The sequence below is a fragment of the Gracilinanus agilis genome, chromosome 1 (genome assembly GCF_016433145.1).
Source record: "Gracilinanus agilis isolate LMUSP501 chromosome 1, AgileGrace, whole genome shotgun sequence".
Taxonomy (NCBI): domain Eukaryota; kingdom Metazoa; phylum Chordata; class Mammalia; order Didelphimorphia; family Didelphidae; genus Gracilinanus; species Gracilinanus agilis.
In genome coordinates, this window is record NC_058130.1 from 179,505,290 (window position 1) to 179,531,729 (window position 26,440).

The following is a 26,440-nucleotide window of genomic DNA, read 5'->3' on the forward strand; positions in this document are numbered from 1 at the left end:
TCCCACCCTCTTTTCACCTTTCTGCCAAAGTAGCCCAAGAGCAGGAAGTCTTGTTTTCGTCATCTTGGTGGTATTCTTTGATGAGTTAACTTCCTATATATTCTAAAAGGCAGCTAAGGAATTTTGGAACAAATCGAAGTTGTTTATATTTTTAAATGTGACCTTTGGGAACAGAAATAGAAAGTAAGAGCAATTCATGGTAAACATGTCGGACAGCATCATGGATCGCAGGCAAACACTAGCCAGCCCGTGGTAAGAGTTTTACTGAACTGTCTACTGCAAGAAGGCAGTCACCGAAGCTCGCTTCTCATCCCGACTCATCTTATTAACCTGCTGTGGGCCTCAACAAACTCCCTCACTTCTCTGGGCCTCAGGATTGACTTCTGTGACATAAATGGCCAAAAGATTTTTAAGATTCCTTTTAGTTCTGAAATTATGATTCCAACGTTTTAACATTTCCAAGATTCAGGGCGAGCAACGGGTAGCTGCTTACCTAAATACTGCAGATATTTTTGTTATTGTTGACTCGTTTCGGTCATGTCCAACTCTTTGTGACCCCACTGTGAGGTTTTCTTGGCAAAGCTACGAGAGATTTGCCATTTCCTTCTCTGGCTCATTTTACAGGTGAGGAAATTGAGGCAAACCAGATTAAGTGACTTGCCTAGGTTGGATTTGAACTCAGGCCTTCCTGACTCTAGGTCCGGCACTCTGCCTACTTAGCTACCTATCTCACTGCCCCACTACAGATATACTTATATTAATATATTAGTAATATTTCTTTCACTCAGCACTACTGAGGAATGAGGTGTTCTGGATAGTTATTTTCCTCCCCAATAACTGAAACTCACCCGTTTACATTTTTTGTGATATAGTCTATTCTAAGCTACCTTATTTAAAGAAAATGTATTAAAAATAATTTAATCTTTTCTTGACTAATCATTACAAACAAGTCAATGTATTGTAATGAAATGTAATATAATATACTGTAACAGTGATGCCTTTGGGCACAAATAAAAGGGGAGCATGGAGCGCAGCAGCTTGTCCTTTCCTGGTAATTTCCCCAATTACTGGCCTTTACTTAATATTCTTTGTCCCTTGGCAAACCTCAGCCGGCATGTTTGTCATGGAAATGAAAGTGAGCCCATTCGCCATTGCTTTTCACTGTGCTAATTTCAGAGGCTGTCTTGCCCCTTGAGCCCACATTGAACTGTTTCCAACAACGGAAACTGCCTGGTCAGCAGTCTTTATGGCATCCGTATTCCTGGATCAATAATCTATGGCCTGGGGGCAGCTGGGTAGCCAGTGGATTGAGAGTCAGGCCTAGACTGGGAGGTCCTAGGTTAAAATCTGGCCTCAGACACTTCCCAGCTGTGTGACCTTGGACAAGTCACTTGACCCCCATTGCCTAAAATAAATAAAAAATAAAATAAATAATCTATGGCCTGAAGGTGATCTCACTCCCTTCAGACTGTGCCTTTCCTCACATAGCAGGTATTAAAAATGGGGTAGGAAGGGGAGGTAGTTTACAAGCCTGATTTTTAAGTCCAGAGTTACATTCCAATGGATAGAAACTCCAAAAGTCTAAGTTCCAGCCTTGCAGTATCTAGTTTTTCTTTTCATGGTTCTTTTCACCAGCCACACACATCTATCAAATATGCCCTCTGATTTGTGTCTAAAACTACAATATAAAAACCATGTTTCCGTTTGCAATTCTGCCTCACTATACAGGTATGATCAAATTTAGTTTCATGATCATTTTTTTAAATTATTATTTGTTTTTGTAAATGGTTAATAAATTTATAAAACTTTTTTTTAATCCTTATCTTCCGTAGGCAATGGGGGTCAAGTGACTTGCCCAGGATCATACAGCTGGGAAGTGTCTGAGGTCAGATTTGAACCTAGGACTTCCCATTTCTAGGTCTGGCTCTCAATTCACTGAGCTACGGAGCTGCCCCCTATAAAACATTTTAAAAAGGTATAAGCCTAGGAATCAACCTTGGACTTACTTGGGCACCGCTAAGAAATCATATCATCACTGTTTTCTCACTAATAACTCGAATGGTCTAACTCCTCTCTGCCTCGGGGGAACACATTGAAAGCCCTGATAGATACAAGATGGTGTCAAGAAGTGACGGAATTTGCTCAGTCACACAACTGGGTTTAGAACTGGGTTTAAAATCACAAGACCTGGTTCAAATACCAGCTCGGTCTCAGTTATCTGATCAGAAAAACAGAGATAATGAGATATTAGTCTGAGGTTGATTTAAGAAAAGTACAGAATGTCCTCAGAATTTTAGTGCCATTTAAACTCTTAAGATTTAATAGTTTAATAACTTCAAACTACACCAAAACTTTGGGAACACGCTGTGCTACTTTGTAAACTTTAAAGCACCGGACCAATGGAAGTCATCTGAGAGATCAGTGACAAACAATCAAGATATTCCCATAGGAAGGCAAAGGGGAGGACAGGTGGATTTTAAACTTGGTCATATGCAAACTGGATAAGGAATTCTTTCCAGCTTAATGCTGGTCTTGCTTTCCACTCTTCTTCCATCTTACCCTACCCACAAGTGAGCCTTCTTACACGTGTGACACTTCCCAGAGAGCCAGGCCTCCCTCCTACTCCTCCCAGCACCAGGGACTTTCGCCAGCTATCCCCATCCCGGGGATTCTCTCTCTTCCATCTTCCGTGGATTCCTTCCTTCCAGTTCAAGCTAAATTCCTACTTTCTGCAAGAATCCTTTCTGGGTCCTCCTTAATCTTAGCGCCCTTCCTCTGAGATTAACTCCAACTTACCTGGTACGTATCCTACCTGTACACTGTCGTTAGCATGTAATTTTCCCCATTACACTTGAGCTCCCTGAGAGCAGGGGCTGCTGGGGGCCTTTCTTTGGGCTCCAGGGCTTACAAATGCCGGTATATAGAGGGCACTTAATAAATGTTTACTGACTTGATTCAATGAAGCTAACTATTCTGATGCAGTTGTTCAATGCAGTCCTGAATCCATTAGGTGGATGCGCCAAACAACTTCCATCATTTCATTTGTAGTTATTGTTGTTCAGTCATTTACAACCCCATTTGGGGTTTTCTTGGCAAAAAAAAAAAACTAGAGTGGTCTGCCACTTCCTTTTCTAGCTCATTTTGCTGAAGTGGATCTGAGGTAAACAAGGTTAAGTGACTTGCCCAGGGTCACACAGCTTGTAAGTCTCAGAAGCCCAATTTGAAGTCGCGAAGATGAATCTTCCTGACTAGTCAGGGCTTCATCTCCTGGACCACCTCGCTGCCCCCAACATTTCATACCATATCATAAAATCTCTTTCACTCCATACAGTATCCTTACAACCTCTGTCACTCCCTCTCGCTAGATGGATAGCAACAGACCCTGTCCAATGTTTTTGCTGAAATCCAGTTATATATTTGGAAATAATTTCCATGACCTACCAGTCTATGAATGCTGTTTTGTTATAGAAGTTCTACAATTAGATGTGATGACCTCTAAGATCACTTCCTATGCTAAAATGCTATTAAGTTTACAACTACCATATTTATTCAATAATTTTCCTTGGTGTCATGTGAAGCACGTCCTGCATTTCCAATAATTCCATTGTTCAAAATCCCTGGAAGCATTATAAAATGTTTTAAAGGGCTATCAATTCAAGTATTTTTAGGGCACCATTATGTATAATTACCCCCCCAAAAAAACAGAAGTAATCTAAACAGCCAACAGCAAGGGAATGTTTAAATAAATTGTGGCATGTTAATGTAATAGAATGCTATGTGGTAATTAAATTATGAAAAATTCAAGAAATCTGGAAAGAACTTTATGAAATGCTGAAAAGTGAAAAAAAGAAAAGAAGAACAAAGCAGATGCTAACTATGAACAGAAGACTGAGGGTCTTCATTTTTGTGTGAGTTACAAACTCCTCTGGCAGTCGGATGCAGCCAGGATGAGAACAATGTTTTAAAATGCATAAAATGAAGGGCACAGCACTTCAAAGCAAGTCAACTGTATTGGAATATAGCAACCAAAGGAAATTTCTAAGTCTAAGAACTCTCAAAATGAGACAGAATTGTTATCAAAATGTTTCTTTTAAAGTCTGGGGACTCAAAATAAAGCGGAATTACAAACAGCAATGTTTTTTACATTGCCATTATAGACACTCATCAAAGGACACGTTTGATAGGTGTGCAGCATGTGGGAAGAACCACTTGGTCTTGAAAAGACGGGATTATATACAGGAAGATCACAAATGAGGTTAAGAACCCCTGAGTGAAAAGAAAATGAGAATAAATGAACAAAGAGTTCTGCTTACTCCTTCCAGGGACTAACAGAAAAGCTGGTGAGCTATTTTATGTGCTGCAATTAATTAAATGTAAATATCCACTAAACAAGTTTAAATAGGCTCATATAGTTAGAATTGAATTAAAACTTCAAAGACTTGGAATTTACTCTCTCATCTTACAAAAGTCAGGAAATTAGGGCCCCACAGAAAGATACTCGGGTAATAAGTGGCAGCGCCAGAATTTGAACAGTGATTGTCTAATAGGCAGCTAGGCGGCACAGTAGATAGAGTGCTAGGCCTGGAGTCGGGAAGATCTGAGTTCAAATTCAATCTCAGACACTTAACTGTGATCCTAGGCAAGTCATTTATTTCACCTTGTTTGCTAAAATGAGCCAGAGAAGGAAATGGCGAACCACTCCAGGATCTATGCCAAAGAAAAGGCCAAATAGGGTCATGAAGAGCCAGACAACTGAACAACAGCCTCTAATGCTAAACCCAACAATCTTTCCAATGTACCTGGTCAGGTGCAAGATTAGGCAATATTCAGTTTTTAGTTTTTTAATTAAAAAAAAAATCAAAATCTGCTCTTTAAAATATCTTTGTAGTTAGAATTGCTTATTCCCCCTTTTATTTATTTAAAAAAAATTTTTATATGTAGATCCAATTTTAATGATCCTTTTGTGACATTTTGTCAGGGCAGGTGGAGTAAGATGTAAGCAGAGCGATTTTCCCCGGACTAGAGAAGAGACTAAGGAGCCGGTGGCTCGTGGCCATTGCCCTGACCTCAGCCCTGCCGCTTGTCACCTCGCTTGCTCTAGGCTGCTCTCTCTTCCCCCGATGGAGAAAGATGCTGTAGACTTCTCAGTGCACCTCCCACGGGAGATGGAGAACTCTGCGCAGTGTGAGAGGGGAACTCTTCATTTTTTTCATCTTTGGTCTTAAAATGAAAGAGGAACAAATAGAAGTGCTCATTGTAAACAATCCCTTAAACTATTTAACAGCCTTCTCTTCTTCCTTAAAAAATGTTCATACAGCTTCACTCAAGCCGCCTTTCACCTTTCTGCTGAAGAAAGGCAGATGCGTTCAATTTTTAATCCAAATAACTTTGTCGTTGAAGGCTGGGTAATTCTGGGTGACTCACTCTTCTTTATGGGAATCACACTCGCCCGGATCAGAGAAGGTGGCCGTGCGCCAGCACCCAGATGCTCACCTAAGCTTTGCACCCAGTTTTAGAATAAGACATGGAGGATGGAAAGGGAACAGAGGGAGGGAGACCCTAGTCACTGGGGGACTAACAGGAAGACCTGAATTCAAAACAAGTCCTCAGCAGTCCTAGAGACGGGAGGTCCTAGGTTCAAATCTGGCCTCAGACACTTCCCAGATGTGTGACCCTGGGCAAGTCACTTGACCCCCACTGCCCACCCTTACCACTCTTCTGCCTTGGAACGGATAGCCAGTATTGATTCTAAGGCGAAAGGTAAGAGTTTTTTTAAAAAATCCAGCCTCAGACACTTGCTTGGCTGTGTGATCCTGAGCAAGTCACTGAACCTCAGTTTATGGAGATTAAAGATAACACCTACCTCGCAGGGTTCTTGAGGACCAAATGAGATAACATTTGTAAAAGCATTTAGCACAGTGCCTGGCATATAGTAGGCACTATATAAATGCTTATTCCCACCCCACCCCCCGTCTTCTGGAGAAAGGAATATTCTTTTTTGGCATCACGCTTATGGATGACTATTAATAAGTCCATAATCCAATACGCGATGAGTGTTTGCAGAATCGAATGCATCACCGGCATCTCAGGGCCAAAATGACAGAAATCCAAACGCAACCCAGCTTTTAGATTTTTCTTGGCCAAAAGAGAAAAACTTGCCAACTTGGAAAAAAGCCATCTAATTCGTAATCTCAAATGCCTTCTAAACACCCCACCTACAAGGGAGAAGTCAATGGGAAAACACAGAATAAATATCACTTAAAAATATCAATGGCCTGACTCATTTTGGAACCCTTGGGCTCTTTTACTTACTTCTGTGACCTCATACAAGTCATGGAAACTCTCTGGGCCTTGGTTCCTCCTCTATAAAATGAGGAAAAGCGAGACTGGTGGGCCCCTAAAGGTCCCTCCTGGCTCTCAAGCGAGGAGATGCTAAGAGGCAAGCTTACGCTGGAGGAAAGAGTCAGGAGGCCAAAGGAGCCTGAGCCCAAGACAGCAGGAGGGGAGGGATGCCCCTTCTTTGGGGTCAGATTCCCCAGGACTGGCCCCTGTGCCTTCCAGGAAGGGATCGCCCCCCTCACGCTCCTGGGCCCAGGAGCCTTGACAGCAAACAGACACGCTTCACAAAAGCGCTTTTGAGAATTGTGTGTAAAAGAATTGCTACAAACCGTAGATAAGGAGATCTCCCAAAATCTGCTCAGAAGACCCTGAGTTGTGCAGGGAAGCCAGATGTGAGGAGGAGCACGGAGAGCCGTCTGGGAATCCTCAGGTGTGCTCAGTGTCTGTGAATGGCTTCTGGGAGCCCCTAGGGAGGAGGGACCCTTTGTGCTAAATGTATTTGTCAATGTGGGCCAATGTGCCCTTGGGGTTTTTTAAATCTTTACCTTTTTTCTTAGAATCAATAATAACTATCTGCTCAGAGGCAGAAGAGGGGTAAGATGGGGGCAGCTGGGTAGCTCAGTGGATTGAGAGCCAGGCCTAGAGTTCCTAGCTGTGTGACCCTGGGCAAGTCACTTAACTACCATGGCTTATCCCTTACCAGTCTTCTGCCTTGGAACCAATACACAGTACTGATTCTAAGATGGAAGGTGGAGGAGGAGAAGGAAGTAGGAAGAGGAAGAGGAGAAGGAGAAGGAGGAGAAGGAGAAGGAGAAGGAGAAGGAGAAGGAGAAGGAGGAGAAGAAGAAAGAGGAAGAGAAGGAGAGAAGTAGGGGCTAGGCAATGGGGGTTAAATGACTCACCCAGGGTCACACAGCTAGGAAATTTCTGAGGCCAGGTTTGAACCCTGGACCTTCTCCTCTATCCCCTGAGCCACCTAGCCGCCCCTCCATAAGTCCTGTGGTTTTTAAGCATTTCTTTTGTGGGAGAGGAAATAAATAATCCTGCTCTACTTTGTATATGGATTACGTTCCTAGATGAGACCCTGTAAATCTCCTTTGGAAAAATGCTAGACACACTGGAACCTAAGCTCTGAGATTTCCCCAGGTTTCCAAGGGGCAAAGAAGCAGTGTGTGGCAGGCGCCTGACTGACTGCCCGAGGCCAACGGTGGCCCAGGGAGTCCCCCTGGCCTCCAGCACCCTTAGGAGTGGAGCATATGGTGAATCCCACTTTTGTGAACCAGAAAGTCCTTTGGAAATAAAGGTATTTCCTTCCTAAGTCATTCGTTTTGTCAGTCTTTATGCTTCTAAACTAGGTCCTGCCACCACTTCCTCCAGTCTGACAGGAAAAGAGGGGGCCTCGAGATAGTGGGAGCCTCCCTGGGGCGCTGAGGGGCTGCTTCACCATCCAGTGGGGAGGAGAGTGACGAGGACCCCGACTGTCATGTGGTCATCGGTTAGGGGAAGTAAAAGAGAGAACTCATCTCACTCAAAATCTAAGGCGGGGATGGGCGAGCTTTTACTGGAAGTGAAAATGAAAACCCAACCATTCAACTGGGGCTTAGAGATACCGTATCTGGGCTGGTGGCTGCTCAGCTGCTTTCTGTCCAGGCTGGGACGCCTGGGGGGGGGGGGGGTTCTCAGCACAGATTTCTTAGGCGGCCCATTTTATAGATGAGGTGAATGAGGAACACGGGGTTAGAGGACTTGCCCAGGGTCACACAGCTAGAAGTGTCTGAAGTCTACAGATGAGGCTTCCTCTGTGCCAAACTACTCCCTACACGGGCACACATAACATGTATGTGAAAATAGGCACATGTTCATGTGTGTGTTTACACATAATATATCCATGTTGTGTTATTTGGGAAATCAAATGAAATCCTTGCAAATCATCCCAGATTCTAGTGGCACTGTGGACAGATCTCAGGGTCTGGAGTCAGTAAGATGTGAGTTCAAATCTAGCTTCTGACACTGGCCCTCAGCAAGTCATTGAAATTCTGCCTGCCTCAGTTTCCTCGAATAGGAATAATAATAGTAGCTACCTTGCAGGGTTGTTAGACTCAACCAGATAATATAAAATGCTTCGCACAGTGTCTGGCGCAGTTTCCTTCCTTTCTAATGCTTCTTCCTCTCCTCCAGAATTGCCTTGTATGTATTTTGTTTGTACTTTGTATTTTCTTACGTATGTAGCTGTTGTTTCACTTAACAGAAGGTAGGTTTCTTGAGGGTAGGGTCAATGTATTTTTTGATTTGTGTATTCACTGGCCCATAGTAGGGGCTTAATAAACATTTCTGACTGACAACACAAACCATCAGCTATTTTACTCTCTTATAATGTCATTGGTCAGCTCAGGGCAACATTTGACTCTAAGGATTTACATCTTCAACGCCTGAACATCACTAAATTATCTCCAGAATTTCACAAGACCAGAGCTTCATTCACTTCGACAAGATTCCGTGCAAGAATGATGCCTCTAAATGGTTCATTCTAGGGAATCCCAGCTGGAGATAAAAAGTCTAGACTATGTGAGGGAGGAAACAAATAAAACAAGAAGCCAGGAAATGCAGAGGCGTTCAAAAAATGAAGGGAAAAAGAAGATACAAATCACGATCTTCCAGAACCTCAAGAGCAAGTCATTTTTGATCTTTGCTGAAAGGCCTGGTTAGTGCCTGTTTCATCTACTTTATCCATTTCTATACTTTTTCCTTTTTATGAGTTTGTGGCACTCTACGTATTTCTACTTCAATAGAGTAGAGAGGAAAAAGAAAACTCAACTTTGTTCCTTTAAAAAAAAATAACAAAATAGCTTCTCTGTCTGAAACTATCTCAAAAATCATGTAACTCCTTGAATTTAATCCATTTGTGATCCCAAACCCCTTGTTTTACAGATGAGGACACCGAGTTCCATAGAAATTAAATGACTTGATCAGGTCCTATCAATATTAGGTAGCAGGGCTGGGCTTTGAAGTCTGTTCCTCTGACTCTACCATCACTTTGCCTTATACAGAATAAAGTCCCTAGTCACCTCCTCTACATCTTAGAATTCCTTCCTTCCTTCCTTATTCCTTCCCTCTTTCTTTCCTTATTCCTTCCCTCCCTCCCTCTTTCTTTCCTTATTCCTTCCCTCCCTCCCTCCTTCCTTATTCCTTCCCTCCCTCCTTCCTTCCTCCCTTTTTCCTTTTCTCCCTCCCTCCTTCTTCCTTCCTTTCTTCCTTCCCTAGTAACAATTCTGAAAGGCAAGGGCTAAGCAAATGAGTTGTGACTTGCCCAGGGTAACACAGGGAGGAAGTATCTGAGGCAAGATTTGAACCCAGTTCCTCCTGTCTCCAGGCCTGGCACTCTATCCATGGTGCCAGCTAGGTGCCCCGCTGCTTTCTTTCAAAAATTAGCTCAAGGGTCACATTTCCCTAAGCTCCCCTGGCCCCCCAACCTTCCCATCTAAACTTGCACAAGAGGACCAGCTAGTCTCTTCTCTTCCAGTTGTCACAGACTAGGCGGGAGGCCATGGTGCCCCCCAGGTGGGAGCACGCGGATGTGTGGCCTCACAGGGCTCCCTCACACTTGCTGTCTCAGTTGTTGGCCGGAGGCCTTGGAGGGCACCCCTGGCAGGGACGAGCCCGGCTGTGCCTATGGGTAGAAAGATGCTGCCTCTCCCATTAGAACAGAAACCCCTTCAGGATGGCGACTGCTTTTGTGCTGATGCTCGACACCACTGCTTGGCACGTCTTCCCTTGTTCAGGTGTTCCAGTCACGTCAGACCCTTCAGAACCCCAATTGGGGTTTTCTAGGCAAAGATGCCAGAGTACTGGGCCATTCCCTTTTCCAGCTTCTTTTACAGATGAGTAGCTGAGACCAACAGTAAATGACTTGCTCAGGGTGGCATAGCTACTAAGTATCTGAGGCCAGATTTGAACTCACAAAGGTGAGTCTTCCTAACTCCAGGCCATTTGGCCAATCAGCCCACAGGCATCTAACAGGCACTTAATAAATGCTGTCTGATTATATACAAGTCCTTACTAAGCCTTGAAGATGAAGCCAGGTCCAAAAAAGGTCATTTACATTTAAGAAATGTTTGCTTATTGCTTCACTCTAAAATACAGATACATGTCTGTGGGTCTTTCTTCTCCCTCCAGAAGCGAGCCCCATGATCCCACACCCCCAACGCCCCACCTCAGACATGCTTTTGGTGAAATACAAGCGGGAGATGCAAAGAGTTGAGTTATTATACAAAGGACATGACCAACAGTCTCTGAAAACAATTCAAGAGAACCTGGACCACAAACCGACGGCATCTGGGTGAGAAACCAGCACCTTCATCATGCCCTGAGAACCCTGGAGGGAGGCTTCCTTTTTGGAAGTTTAAAAATGTAACTTTTTTTTAACTCAACAAACATCACTTTTAAGAGAAATAAATAGGGCTAAAACGAACATTAATGGGGACTTATAGTCTCAGTCTCTTGCGACTGTAGAATCACAGATTTACAGCTGGAAAAGATCTTAGAAGTCATCTGGTCTAAGCGCCCTCATCTTACAAGACTGAGAAATTGCAAACTGGGGTCTATGCCTTGGTTCGTTTTGCTAAGCTGAATTTTTTCCTCTCATTTATGTTCCTTGTATTAAAGAATGGGTTTGCTACCCAGATGGAGGGAAGTTTGTATTCTGAAAAGAAGATGATATAAAATTAAATATAACAGTAAAAATCAAAACTTTGGATTAGTTTCTTTTCTGTCACACTTAGTATCCTTTTCATAAGAGCAATAATAATGATTATAGTAATATCAGGAACTAGCACTCACGCAGTGCCTTAAAGTTTGCAAAATGCTTTACAAATATCTCATTTGATTCTCATAACAATCCCCATCTTTTAAAAAAAAATTCTTTTTTAATTTAAATTTATTTGTTGTTACATTAAAAATAGCTAGGTAACTCCCACCCTCTCTCTCTTCCCCTCATTAGAGAAGGCATCATTTGACAAAAAGATATATGTATATATAAAACTATATCTTGCTTATTTCTATTCATCAGTTCTTTTTCTAGAGGTGGACATATATAACATTCTTCAAATAACAAATAACATAAATTCAAATAACATTTCTGTTGCTGTATGTAATGTTCTTTTGGTTTTGCTCATTTTACTCTTTATAAGAGCTAGCTGTGTGACTCTAGGTGACTCAGTTTCCTCATTTTATGAAGAGTAAAATTGATATAAATAAATCTGAGGCCACATTTGAACCCCAATCTTCCTAACTCCCAGGCCAATGTTCTGGCCTTGCCTCTTATTTGTCTCAAAGAAAAGACAATGGCAAGAAAAAAAAATGGCAGACCAGCATAAAACATACTAGAAGACATGAAGGGAATAGACCCACTTTAGAGTAAGTATTGGGGTACTGGGACAAATAAGATTGGCTGGCGTAATCATATTATGGAGATAGGAAAAGGAAATTGGAAATGATTAAGTGGAAGAATAGTCATCCGTCCATTTGGGGCTCTGCTCAAATCTTCCATTTGAGAAAAACCAAGAGTCAAAGAACACCTTAATAAATACCACCAAAACTGTTAAGTGCTCTTGCCAAGAATGCCAGTGCAGCCTCTGAAAATAAGGTGTAGATCTTAAGATTCCAGAATACCAGGAAGATACCACCCACATGAGAACACCACCCCAACAGTTCTAAGGCAATGTAAACACATATCAAAGTTAGAACAGGCTTCAGTCCAAAGACATCTTCCTCAGATGGCTCCAAACATATATGGAAACAAAACAGATAAGTTGGTGATCTAGAAGCTAGAATCTAGGATGATTGTTCTAGATAACCAAGATTTCCAGAAAGCTAAATGTTTACCCCCTTTAACATCCATTAATCAAAAAAAGAAATACGAAACCAAAAACATTACTTCAGATAAGAAAAATCAGGACATAAGAAAAATAAATACACAATGATTAGGCAGTCACTAACAACTGCTTCAAGAGGCAGCCTGGAACAATAAATAGACTAAGGGCCAGCCTAGGACTCAGGAAAAAAACGAGTTCAAGTCCTGCCTCCTACCTTTCACTCATATAAGCCACTTACAGGATTCCAGGCATATAATCAGTGCTAATAATTACTTTTTGACTGACATTCACTCACCATCCAAGGCAACTCTTTAAATTTATAAATTAAATAGAATTTATCAGTCTACATTGGTTGAAGTAATTTACACAGTGGGAGTTTATTAAGAAATCAAGGGTTCACCCTTGCCTATGGCTAAATAATTTTTTTTAACTCTTTATTTTCTGTTTTAGTAACAGCTCTAAGACAGAAGAGTAAGGGGCAAATGGGGTTAAGTGACTTGCCCAGAGTCACACAGCTAGGAAGTATCTGATACCAGATTTGAACCTAAGTCTTCCAGACTCCAGCCCTGGCTCTCTATCCACTGGGCCACCTACCTGCCCCACAATTTTTTTTTTTCCCCCAACAAACTATTTGGTAGACTTTAGCTTTGGAAGGATCAACTTTTTGCTTTTGAACAAAGAAATATTTTCTACAAAATTCCTCACTAGTTGTCACAGAGACACAATAAGGTAGTTATAGAAGTTTTCGGTTATCTAGTCCTGCTAGAAGTCTCTGCCTACCAATAGCAAAGCAGCTAATGATTTCTTGACTTGCCTTAATAATAATTTCCTCTTTCAGGAGCTAAGATGGCGGCATCGTAGCAGGATTATCACAAAATGTCTCAAAAGGACAGAAATGAAAATCCGACAAGTAAAGGGGCTCTCCCACTGGACAAAGTCTTAAAGGTAGGCAATGTTTGGGGATTTCCACCCTATAAGGGGGCGAAACTACACTTATCAAAGAGCAAGCTGATCACCCCTACCCCACAGGGAGTCAGAGCAAGGGCCAGGGCAATCTCTAAATTCTAGGGGGCTGGCTGAAAGCACCACAGACTTACCCCTGAGGGCAGTGCAAGGCCTAGGCAGAGATTTGAGGCTTGGGCAGAAACAAGGATGGTCACAGCCTAGGCAACTGAGGCTGGAAAGATAGTCTCAGGGCAAAATGCTTTAAAGGGCTACACAAAGAACAGATTTGCCTATCCTCACTCAGGCTTCGGACAGGGACAGGGAAGGGAAGATACTAACCAAAACAAATCCCTTGCAAGACAGAAGCTAAGAAAGCAATCACCCTGCAGGAACCCCAATCCACTAGTGGCCAAAAAAATTAAGCAGCAGCAAAAAAAAAGCTCTTGACCCTGGATAATGTCTATGGAGAAAAAGAGTAAAATACAGAGAGTGAAAAACAACCAAACAATACAAACTTTCCAAAAAATAATTTCCTCTTTCAAAAGGTGGAGGAACTAATGAAGGGCAATTCTACTCTTCATCGGTTGCTGGAATAAAATGATGAAAACCTTTGGAGGGAGGGAAGGAAGGAGCTATTCATTTTATCTGTGTTAAAGAAGCAAGATACAGAATCTGAGTTCAAATAATAACTCTGACACATTGCTTAAAACCTCTGGACATCTCCTAGCTGTGTGACCCAAGCCCTATAACAAATAAAATTAATATAGAAGGATATATATATTAAAAAAAGATATTAGGGTTTAAAAAATTTTTAAAAAGAAATTAAAAAAACAAACAAACCTCTGGACAGCAATAAAAAGGGGCAGGGTGATTAGATGACCTCCCATGGGGCTCCTTCGAGCTCTACATTTATCATCCAATGAAAGAGAAGCTCCACCTTTGATAGAAAGCTAACAGAGAGATGAGTGCAAACTGAAGTGTATTTTCATTCTTTTCTTTTTTTGGAATATGGCGAATACAGGAAATTATTTTGCATGACCATACATATTTGTAATGGGTTTTGTTTTTCATGTCCTCTCAGTGGGTGGGGGAGGAGGAGGGAAAAGGGAAAGAATTTGGAACTGAAAATGAGATTTTTTTTCTTTTTAGTGAAGAATGCCAGAATAGTTTGAAAGGCTCTCTACGTTTAAGAAAAATAAGATTTCAAAGGGTTCAGAAGGATAGAATGGATCCCAGGAACTAACTAAAGAGGAAGTCAGCCCAGGAGATAATCTCTCAAGAATTAAATTCTAAAGACACAAAAGGAAATCATTCTGATGAGAAAAAAAAAAAGAGTTGTCTAAAAAGTCTGAGATCCAATTCAGTCCCCAGCACTAACTGCCTGATGTCCTATAGGCATCCCAACTCAACATATCCACAATATAATCCATCTTCTCCCATCCAACCAACCTCCCACCCAACACTATTTCTAGGGAGGGTACTACCGTTACTACCATTTACAAAAGTTGAAGAGTCAGTCAATAAAAACATTATCAAGTGACTATTCCAGTGTGTCACCCACTGGATACAGAGAAAGTCCAATGGCAGACCCTACTCAAGGAGCTTATGATCGAAGGGGGGAAAACAACATGCAAACAATTGGGCACAAAGCAGCTACATACAGGATAAATTGGAAATAATTAATGAAAGAAAGGCACTAAAATACTCAAGACCTACATAATTAGGTTGACAACCTAGAATCCATCTTTGATCTCCACTCTCAGTCACCATCGATCAATCCACGACCACCATATCTATCAGTTTCACCTTCTCAACATCTCTATCGTTCTGACTTCCAAGATCACTTCCAGTCTGGTCTCTCTGCCTCGTCTACCCTCTCTCTGACCCATCTTCCAAAATATTGTTAAAGCACCGACATAACTATGTTGTTCTCCAATATAAATACCAATATTTATTTATCTGGTTTATGCCCTATAATGACTTCTCTCTATGAACTCCTAACCTCCTCTTGGTTAAAGCAGGTTTCATTTCTCTAACTGTATCCCCAGCACTTCACATAGTACCTGAGTTTGTTGACTGACTGAAGTCTTTTAAAATACTGCCCTGACTTACTAAACAGAGTAAAAACCAACACAATTTAAACCTCTTTTTGATATCACTCCCCATTCTTATCTTCTCTTATTATGCTAGTTATACTATATAGTGGTACTCAGAAAATGACAACATGAAATTGTTTCCCTATTGCAGTCTTTGAAATTATACCTGATTTTTCTTTCTTTTTAAGTATATCTGCCCAGTGAAATTGCTCCTTGGCTATGGGAGGGGAGTGGGAGGAGGGGAGGGAAAGAACGTGAATCATGTAACCATGGGAAAAATATTCTAAATTAATTAAACTTAATTAAAAAATAAAAAACAANCACACACACACACACACACACACACACACACACACACACACACACACACTCCACCCCACCAAATCTGATACTTAGATCTATTTTTTAAAAATGTGTTTATTAGGCTTTATTTCCCAGTTTATTAGGCTTCTTCAATACTGTATGTATTAAAAATCAGATCCTATTCAAGGAACTCAAAGACTATTCACATTCTCTGGCTGAAATGAGATTTTGTTATATTGACTTCATTCCTAGAAATTTTAGTCATACAGAGATTTTGCAATGGTGGCTCATTGTAATGGAATTTGACTTCTGTATGATACCAGTGTCATGCTGTGGAAAGAGGACTTACTGAATATGGAATCAAAGGCCTTTTGTTCAAATCCCTTTTCCCAGCTCCCTGTGTGATGTTCAGCAAATCACTTAACCTCTCTGGCCCTGTTTCCATATTTATAAAGTTAAGGGAATAGAGGAGTAAGATCTCTAAGATACACTCCAATTAGATCTACAGCTACAATATTTCAACCAGAACTGTTTACAAGTAGTTTCCTAAACAAGTGTCCTCAGAAAGGAAATTAGAAGCAAAGGAGAAATGCCCTGAGTATCCATCTTATAGAGGAAAAAACAGCTGGAATAATTTATGTGACTTCCATTTCTTGGGATTCTATTTACCCTATTGCCCTTTCAAATAGAACTATGTAAAAATAATACCGAAATTCATAGAGGGATAATTTAGAAAATCCAAAGCCCAAATTAAGGCTTCTTTTTAAGTCTGATATTTCCCACAGATGAGAGATCAAATTACAACAATCTGAATGCTAGATTTTAATACATAACAATTTGTGTTGTGGAAAAAGTACCTCCATTGAGTATCTAAAGATATCCTGGATAAATCAGAGTGGGCAATTTCTCATCAAACCACATTACCACAAATCATCGTTTCCATATAAAATAATAACCTTTGACAGAAAGTGTATTGTGAATCAAATTAGCAGCACTGTACCCTCTACAAACAATATTACCAGCATACACGACAATTCAATCTTCTTGACACAATTAACAACTTCCAGCAGGAATACTTTTCTGTTTCTAGACGATGACTTTTATCCAACTAGCTAGTAAGTACCCAAAGCCAGATTTGAACTTGGGTTTTCCTAACTTCATGGCTGTGTCCACTGCACGTCCTACCTGCCTGAAAAGAACTGAAGTTGCTTTCATAGCGTCAATCTCATATACTTATGCAACATACATCTGATCAAGGTGTATGTATGATTGAACTCAATAAATAGTTGGGGTATATGGAAACCAAAATCTTGAACCTGAAATTCATTTGGAATCTGAGTTTCTTGGGATTTTGTAGCTTTGGGGGGAAAAAATTAGCTTGTATTCTATAAACCAAAAGAAAAAAACTATTTCCACAATTGTTCCTACTTGAGAAAAGACATATGTAAAGCTTCTTCCCTTAAAACAGTGCTAATATAAAACAGTCAAGAAAACAACAATTTATCCTATAAATCTGATATCAAATTTATAATGCTTAGGGAGTTAACTCTCTATCTACCAGACAGTGAAGCAGGAAATTGTCATGAAATTTCTCACTAAACCAAATTCATAAATAGCCTTCTTATTTCCTTTACTCTTTCTATCCGTGGAATTAATTTCTATGGAATCTAAAATCATTCCATTTAAATTAAACAACCCTCAGCCAAAGATTGATTTAATCAAATTTACTGCTCTTTCCAAAAAACAGTAAAAATACGTATATCTTAGATCTCAGATTATCAAGAGACTATACAAACTAGAAACCACTCAACAATACTAAATCAAAACTGAATGTTACCAATTCAGTTCATAAGATTTTAGAGCTTCCAGGCTCCTTAGGGACCAGCACCCTCATCTTAGAAATGAGAAAACTGAGCTGAAAAAGATTGTGACTTGCCCGAGGTCACACAGCCAGTAAGATATGGATGAGATTTGAATTCAAGACTTTGATTTCAAGTGCATTTGCCCTACACACTGGGTCATCCAAATCCAAATATTTATTAAGCGTCTCTAATGTACAAAGCACTATGCTGAAGGGCCTCTTCTCCAAGCACTTCCAAATAATAAAGTACAAAATTTCAGTCGGAAAGATGATTTACGGCTACCAGAGCCACCTATCCTATTTTTGTCATTTGTATTACACAGAAGTCACAGAACCAAGTCTCTCATTGTTATGGGAGCAAGTATAGAAATCCCTTTTAAAGTCACTATTGTGATAATATTCTGTCTTTTTAGAATCAAATAAAGCCAAACTCCAGCTCCCAGGCTGCCGTGCCAAAAAGCTCTATGTACTATACACACACTGATTCATACTCATTTTAAGATGAAGGAAAGAATAATAAGAAAAGGGGGCAGTGGATAGAGACCCAGGCCTGAAGTCAGAAAGATCTGGGTTCAAATTTGACCTCAGACACTTCCTAGCTGTGTAATCCCGAGCAAGTCACTTAACCCCATTTGCCTACCCCTTGCTCTTCAGAATTGTTACTAAGACAGAAAGTAAGGGTTTAGAAGGGAGAAATAAGAATAATAAGGGGGGGAAAGCATGTTGAATTACTTGAAAATAAACTTAGAAGGAAACTATGCTTTGCTCCTGTTTCACTGGTCTCTGGACTCCCTCAGGTTCTTGATCTTGCTTGTTCTGCACTTTTGCTAATGCTACTCTCTTCTTTTGCAAAACATTTTCACTGTGACTTTTTCTTAGTTTTCTTGACCAGAATTTGATGTGGTACATTTTCTGGATCGTTGTGAAGGAAGCATGCTGGGTAAACTGGACAAAAATGCTTCCTCTTACTCTACCATCTTGATTCTGTCATCTCTGGAATACCTTCCAAATGTGTTTCATCAGTCCAGCTCAAGACTGACATCCGTCTTCCCCCAAAAGTCTTATTTGACAGACCTAACCTCAAGGAAAATGTTCCCTTAATTTTTGCTCTCAACATTCTATTTAACTTGAACTGCTTTATCACTTTTTTTACCCTAATTGTTTAAGCTGTATCTTCCCTTTTTTTCCCTCCCAACTAGACTGTATGTTCTCCAAGAACAGGAATATGTTTTTCATATCTGTCATGTCTGCCAAGGGGAGTACAGATGACACAATAGTTGGTCAAGAAATGCCAAATGAACAAGGTTATCTGGGACTTGGGAGTCAGGAAAGTAGTGGATTTGAATTCCAATAATATTAACAACAAAAACATTATTAAGTATCTATTGCATGGAAGACACTAGGACTATAAAGACAAGAGAGAAAAAAATAATCCCTGTCCTCAGGGATTTCTCTACTGGAGAAAATTGTGCAAGTAAACACAACACAATTTGAAGTGGGATAAGAATACTGAATTCAGGATGACAAGGAAAGGAGCCATCAGCTTTTTGGAATTTTGGAATTTTATTCCAAAAACCATAAGTGAGGAGAGAGATTGTTCCAGGTGTGGGGGATGGTCTGTACAAAGATATGAAGGCAGAAAAGAGACTGGTTTGGTTGTCAAGTAGTTTATGAAGGGACTAATCTGGAAAGGCAGGTTAGCCATCAGTACCATGTAAGTGAACAGCTATCTTGTGGAAAAATGAAAATTCATTGACTAGCCATTTTCTACATTCCTTCAGGCCTCTTCCTGAATCTCTTCCTGAATCTCTGGACTTTCTCCAATATGGAAGTCCTTTTCTCTCCAACCCTTTTCAGATTCCTCTTTTATGTTGCTTCCCACATCAGAATATACTCTCCTAGAGGGTAGGAATAGTCTTTTGGCTCGTATGTGCATTTTCATAATTTAGCACAAGGTCTGGCACAATAAAAGTGTTTGATAAAATGTTTGTAGATCCCTATCCAAAAACTGAATGAGTAGCCTTAGGAAGGGAGTCAGTTAGGTGGCTCAGTGGATAGAATGCTGGGCTTGGGGTCAGGAAGACCAGAGTTTAAGTCTGGCTTCAGATACTTCCTAGCTGTGTGACCCTGGGCAAATTTGTTTAACGATAGACTACAGAAGGAAATGGCAAACCACTCCAATATCCTAGCCAAAAAAACTCCACAGATAACTATGGTTCATTGGGTTACCAAGAGTTGGACACAACTGAACAAAACAAGAAGACTTAGGAAATAATTGGGTCCTCCTCCCTCATAGGTCTTTAAGCAAAGGATAAATAACCACTTTTAACTAATGTTTAAAAAATTATTGGCCACATACTAGATAGTTTGCCTCTTCCTCTTAGGTCCCCTCCAGGTCCCAGTATCAGTCCTATAATCTTATCTTTAACCTGGACACCTGCAATGATATTTCAGACATTCTGTTAATTGATTACTTTTGCTATTTATTATATAGGCTTGACCAATCTGAACCTCCAATGGACTGTGTGACAGCTAACATTGGAAACCAAGTCTCCCAACTCCCAAATTCACCTCCCACTCCCCTTTCCTAGGTCCCTCCCCACCTCTTACAATCCCAAAATAGGAAATCCAGGAACACTCAGGGACTGAAGATGATTATTTGGCTCTAGTCAAGGATATTCACTGGTTATTGTTTATAGTGTTGGCTTCTCTTCTTCTCCTTCTACTCTGCCCCCAAGTCCTTGGCTTTAAGAAACTTCATTCCTCCCTGACACCAGGAAGAGGAGTGAGCAAGTCCCTGACACCAAGAAGAGGAGTGTGCAAGGAAGAGAAGTAGGGGCAGGCAAACTCTATCCCCATCCACCAAATCCCAAATCTGTAGATCTGGCAAAGGTTTCATAGTGCTGAATTCTATATATCAATCAGAACAAATCAAGAGATAGGACTTATATAAGGTCCCTGGCCCCCTCTTCAATATGCCACTCTACAGATCAATTTACACACACACACACACACACACACACACACACACACACACACACACACACACACACAGAGTCTCCCAACTACCAAGCTTAAATCCTATAATCCCCTAGAGACTTGCACTGGCCCGGGAGTGAGGAAGACCTGGATAGTGACAAATTTGACAAGTCACTTAACTTCTATTTGCTTTGGTTTCCTCAACTGTATAAATAGGAAGAAGAAAAGCATGCACCAAAGGCTTAGCACAGTGTATGGCACATGGTAGGAATTATAGAAATGCTATAACTTCTCTCATTTTACAGAAGGAAACCAAGTCCCACTAGTTTAGTGGTTTGCCCAACAATTGCAGGGCTAGGAAATTGAAGCCATATAATAAAATGAAAACTTAATATTTATCTTAATTTTCTGGATTAAAGCTATCAATTGTTCTCTGTATGACCATCTTACATTCCCAAGGAGTCAATGTTTTATTAATTATGCATGCATAGGAAATAATAATTTAAACTGCCAACTCAAGAAAAGGAACTTGGCACAAGATGGGGGGTGGGGTAGGGACTGCTAAAGATGAAGCAGTCTTAGCACAATCTAAAGCAAGTCATTACTTTTCAGTAACGTGTCTCAAGAGATTTTTACAGTTGATATAATTCAGGCAAAACTTTAGTTTCAAGTTTCAAGTGAAAGCACATAAACTCAACTGCACTGACTGAAATCTATCTACTTATAAAGGTTAGTAGCTGAATCTTCCTGGCAATGTTTTTGCAAAGAAACCTGCAACTTTAGAAGACCTAGATGACTTAAAGAAACCTTGAACTTCCCAATAACAATTTTAAAACGTAAATGAACTCCTTCCTATTAAAAGCAAAAACCTGCAATGGCAAAATATAAATAACCCTAGAGCTTTAAGAAAATAGCTTTAATACAGGCTTAATGAGAAATAGTTGCAGTTTTAAACTAAGACTATACCCACATATCTGCACAGTCATTTTTACAACGAATCTGGATTCCTTTTGGGTAAATTTCCCAAAGTCTAACTCTTATGAGTTTCACTTGACCAGACATGCTAAACCACTTTTCTGTGTATGTCATGGCCACCATTGGCAATCTGGTTAAGTCAAAGTATGGAGCCCTTCTCAGAATGTATTTAAATACACAAAATAAAACACACAAGAGTACAAAGGAAATCAATAATATTGAAATACTACTATCAAAATATTTTTTAAAGTTCTTGGACACCAAATTTAAAATCTCCAGTCTAAATTAACAATATAATTGGATAATATTTGTAAAGTGCTTGGCACAAGATGTTTAATAAATACTTGCTTCTTTCTCTTGTTTTCTTATGAAAGTATAGGGACTGGCCCTGTGATTTCACAGGGATTGTCTGACAATGCTGGTTGTGAAGAGATGTCTAGAGAGCACAGAGAGATTAAGTGATTTGACCAGAATCACACAGGCTTGGAGACAGAGGCATCCTACTTGCTCTAGATTATAATAACACATTAACATTTTGGTTTAGATTTAGAAACAGGAAATCTGTAAGGAGCTGAAAGAAGTCCATAACTAAGGTGAATGTACAGTAAGCAAATCTTCAAAATGTTTTATTTCTAAAATATGAAAAGTTCCCCCTTCCCACACTTCAACAACTAAGAACTACATATTTAGTAATAACATAATAATAATAGCATTTATAAAGATTCTTAAGGCTTGCAAAGCACTTTACTTTTATTATCTCATTTGATCCTCGCAAAAACTCTGGGAAGTGGGTACTATTATTATTAGCTCCATTATACAGATGAGGAAACTGAGGCAGAATTAAGCGACCTGCCCAGATCACATAGCTACAAAGTACCTGGAGTTATAATTGAACAGAGGTCTTATTCACTCAAGGTCCAAATGAAGGGAGGCAGTATTGTGTTCAGAGGTAAACAGGGAAAGTGAAAATTTATCTTATTTCCTAGTCCCTCTCATACTCGTATGACTGAGTGAGGAAAGAGCAGTGTAGCAATTGTCTGCTTTACAAATTGTTTCCTAACAAAGCCATCCATCCTTCTGTGGGATCTGTAGGCTGCCACTGTAGTTTTGGTTTTTTGTTTTTTGTTTTTTCCTGACACTTCAAATACATAGTTTGAGTTTTCCTTCTGGTTTCTGTCTCTAAGTCTCTGATCTCACTCAAATCACTGGACTCCCCTGGGAAATAAAAATAGAAACCTCCTCCAGTTATTGAAAACTGGACCAGTGACTACACGCCTTTGCAAATAGTTTAGTCCCAATCGCTACGGAAAACAGCAACACTGCCACCAATCTGGTCCACAACATTCATCCTGTCCCACCACTGGACAGAGCCTGGCCCCTTCATCTCATCTGCTACACCCCAATTCCAAATCCTAACTGCTCCCCACCCCAACTTCCCTCTGTTAGCCACGGTGCCCTTCCCCATGCTGATCAATGCTAAGTGGCTAGACCCTCTTCCTTTCCGTTCCCCAAACAGTACCGCGCAGGCCTGTTGGGGGTCCGTCCATATTCTAGTGGGAAGTTCCCTCCCTTTGGCTGTTCTCCATCAGACCCAAAACGGGGTGGTCCAAATCGGCTCCAACCTGTAGGCATTTAAGTTTGCTCGAACTTCCTCGTAGGGGAGCCCAATCGAAAAGCCTAAGGAATGGCAAACTCCGGCACCAGCTGAAGCTGCCCGGGGCAGGTCACCACGAAATCACCCGAAGTCCCAGCGAGGAGGGGTAGGCGCTTTTTCTTTCCCCTTTAACCGGCCCGGAGGGACTGCACTGGGAAGGGAAGGTGCCTGCCTTTTTTAACTGGGCCAGCGTGGGTGGAAGGAACTCGCCCCAAATTCTGCCCACCCAGGGACTAGTTACAAGCCTGGGGTCCTAGGTACGTCCGAAGCCAGAACATTAGGGAAGAAGAAACCACGGGAGTATGTCCCAAAGTCTCCCAGTTTTTTTTTAAAGAAATCCAAACTCATTACAGTCAGTCAGATCCTGGAGAAGGAGACAAACCCGGGAGAAGGTGCAGCGGAAAGGAAGGCGTCCCCCCCCCCCCCCCCGGCCCAGCCTGAACCCCGCGGGAGCCCGCCCCCTCCTCGCGGTCCCGGCTCTCGTCCGGGACCAGCCCGAAGGCGGCTATCCATGCTCTGTGGCCCTCCCTGAATCCCCATCTAGTGCCTCAAGACTCAACTAGACGAGTTCTTCGTCCTCCTTTGCACCACCACCCCCTCCGGGGTCTTGGTTCAAGGAGCCCCGCACTTACCACCGCCTGCCGAGCCAAGCCGGGAGGTCTGAGCTCGCCTGGGCAGGCGAGGGGGCGGGTCCGAGCTGACCAGGGCGGGTAGCGCAGCTCGAGGCTTCCGGCTTCTCCCCGCCTCCTGGCCGGGCTCCTGGAGAGCTACAGCTTCGTCCCGTACTTTCCCGTCTCCGTCGCGTCCCGTCCCGCCTAGTCTCGCTCTCCGCCCCCTTTCCCTTCCCTGCCCAGCCCCTTCCTTTCCCGGCCGAAGGCTCTCTCAGCTGTAACTCAGCAGCCCTGGCCTCCCTCTGTCCCTCCTGTCCAATTCAAGGCGGACCCCTCCAACCTCTGGATTCATAAACCCTCCGATTTGGAAGGAACCTTAGAAACCATCTAGTCCAGAGCTTCTTAGCCTTCTGTAGGTCGTGAATGTCCCCTTCCGGTCTGGTCTAGCCCTTCCAGAATCGTGTTTATAAATGCACAGAATCCATAGGATTAAAAAAGAAAACAGATTAGTGAAAATCAAGATGCCATTTTTTTCATCATCCAAGTTTATGGTCCCTGAGAAATCTATTCTGCCCTTTCCCCTCCCCCACCTACCTCCTCTACTCCCAGGGGTCGTAGATCTTGATCTGGTCCAACTTTCTCATTTTACAGAGAAGGAAACCGAGGCTCAAAGAGAATCAGTCACTTACCCAACGCTCACAAAGCTAGTTAGCAACAAAACGGAATTAGAATTAACATTCCGGGTCATCCTACTCCCAATACAAGATTCTTTACATAAAGTATCTGACTGCTCTTTTCTCCATCTCCCTCAAATTTTCCCTTTTTGTCTTCCAGTTTTGCTTTCAATCCCTTCCTGTCATACTCTTTTCATCCCTTCTCTGTCTTTCCCAGATTTCTGTCCTCACTCCATTAGTTCCCCTCTCTCAAAGGCTTTGGTGCACTTATTCCAGTCTTTGCCTCCTCTGTTCCTGAGCTGAGCACACAGTCACAGAGTCTCTCTTCTGTCCTTTTTACCCTTTATAGAATAACTTTGTTGTTGCTGTTGTTCAGTCCTGTCTGACTCTTGGTGACCCTATCTGGGGTTTTCTTGGCAAAGATACTGGAATAGTTTGCCCTTTTCTTCTCCAGTTTATTTTACAGATGCGGAGACTAAGGCCAACAGGGTGAAGTGATTTGCCCAAGGCTACACAACTCTTGAGTGTCTGAGGCCATATTTTAATTCACTTCTTCCAAACTCCAGACAAAAATGTCACCAGGAAGATTCAGCTGCTAACCTTCATAAGTTGATAGTTTCCTGTCAGTGCAATTGAGTTTGTGTCCTATGAGACAGAATGATGTATTTGCTCCCATTTTCTCTGAATTCTGAGTCATGGGTGCCTATGGAAGACAGTATCTCTTCCATTAGATTTCTATGTGCCATTCTCCAAAATTTATTCAAAATTTTCTTTAATAAAAACCAGAGACTTCCATTTTACAGTTGGAAAAACTGAAGCCAGTAATGGTAAATTGACTCCTCCAAGATCACAGAGCTAGTCCAGGAAAAGAACCCAGGTCTCTTAACTCCCACTCTAGTATTTCTTCCACTAAAATCACCATGACAACCCAACTCAGTGCAGCAAATCTAAAAGCTTTAGAAAATTGGAAGAAAGGAATATGTATGCCTAACAAAGTTTGTTAAAAAAAAAAAAAACAACTCATCAATGAATCTATGATCTCATCAGAGTGAATACTCTCACTAGTTCGAACAATGGTACATCCGGTACTTTTAATCCTGTGTTATGGTTTTCCATTTCTTTCCATAATTCCTCCATAAAGGATCTACCCAACATTACTAGAGGCCTTCCTCTGAGGAGTGAGAAAGTCTATGTGTACACATATATGAATAAACATTGGACCTGTGATTTCATTAAAGAAGGGAATGTCAGCATCAATAGGGAGAGGTACTATATTTATGATTTCATTGGTATAAGGAATTCCTAAGTGAAGAAATTCCCTCTACCTTCTCTTCAGTTTATGGTCTTCGAGTTGCCTGGACCACAAGCACTAAGATTAAATGGTCACAAAACTGTACATGTCAGAGGCAAAGAATGATCCCAGGTCTTCTTGACTCCAAATCTGGCTTTCTAGGCATAATACCCCAGTGCCATTCCAGATAGACCATGGAAGCTTTCAATAACAGCAGCACTTTAGCCATGTATTACTACTTCGAGCCAGACCACATATTTCCTCTGTCGACATGGCATCGAAGAGAATCCCAAGTTTTAGGGATAGCTTGTAAACTGGAGACCCCAAATTCGTCCCTGTTCCCTAGAGAGTTCATCCCAGGGAAGTTTCAGATTTAGCTAGTCTCAATCTGAACAATAGACCCTAAAGTAAATGATAATCTCAATTAGGTGGGGCTAAGCAAATGCTACATTTCCTTTTATTTTAGAAGTTTTCCCCATTGTATCAGGCCTGTTTCCTAAGAAGACCAACACCTGGGCTGGGACCTTCCTTTTAGTATCCCTTGTAAGGTAGGCATCCTCTCCTCTGGATATGGTTCCTTTCCCAACTTGATTATATCCTGTCTGTATTAGTTTGAATACTCCCATTTCCTTGAAACCATGGTAATGTCAATCAATCACATTTCCCTGTCCCTCAGTTCCCCTAAAGGGTATGTTAACTTTGAAAAAACACAGAACTATTAAACAGTCATAAAATCACTCTTTAATCAAGGGAAAGGGCTACTTGGCCTCTTTTGCAGAGCTGCGCCTTGTGCAGAGTCTAAGAATTGAACACTGCTTCGCTCTGCTCCCTGATCCTCCGGG

General features: G+C 41.4%; 1 protein-coding gene across 1 annotated transcript in view; it reads right to left on the reverse strand.

The window, feature by feature from the left end:
• LITAF (lipopolysaccharide induced TNF factor) overlaps nucleotides 1-23,692 on the reverse strand; it is a 37,318-nt gene extending 13,626 nt beyond the window's left edge. The window contains exon 1 of the mRNA XM_044659052.1: nucleotides 23,655-23,692. The gene's annotated coding sequence lies outside the window, so the exon portion shown is untranslated. The remainder of the gene's footprint in view (nucleotides 1-23,654) is intronic.
• Between the last annotated feature and the right edge of the window lie 2,748 nt (nucleotides 23,693-26,440).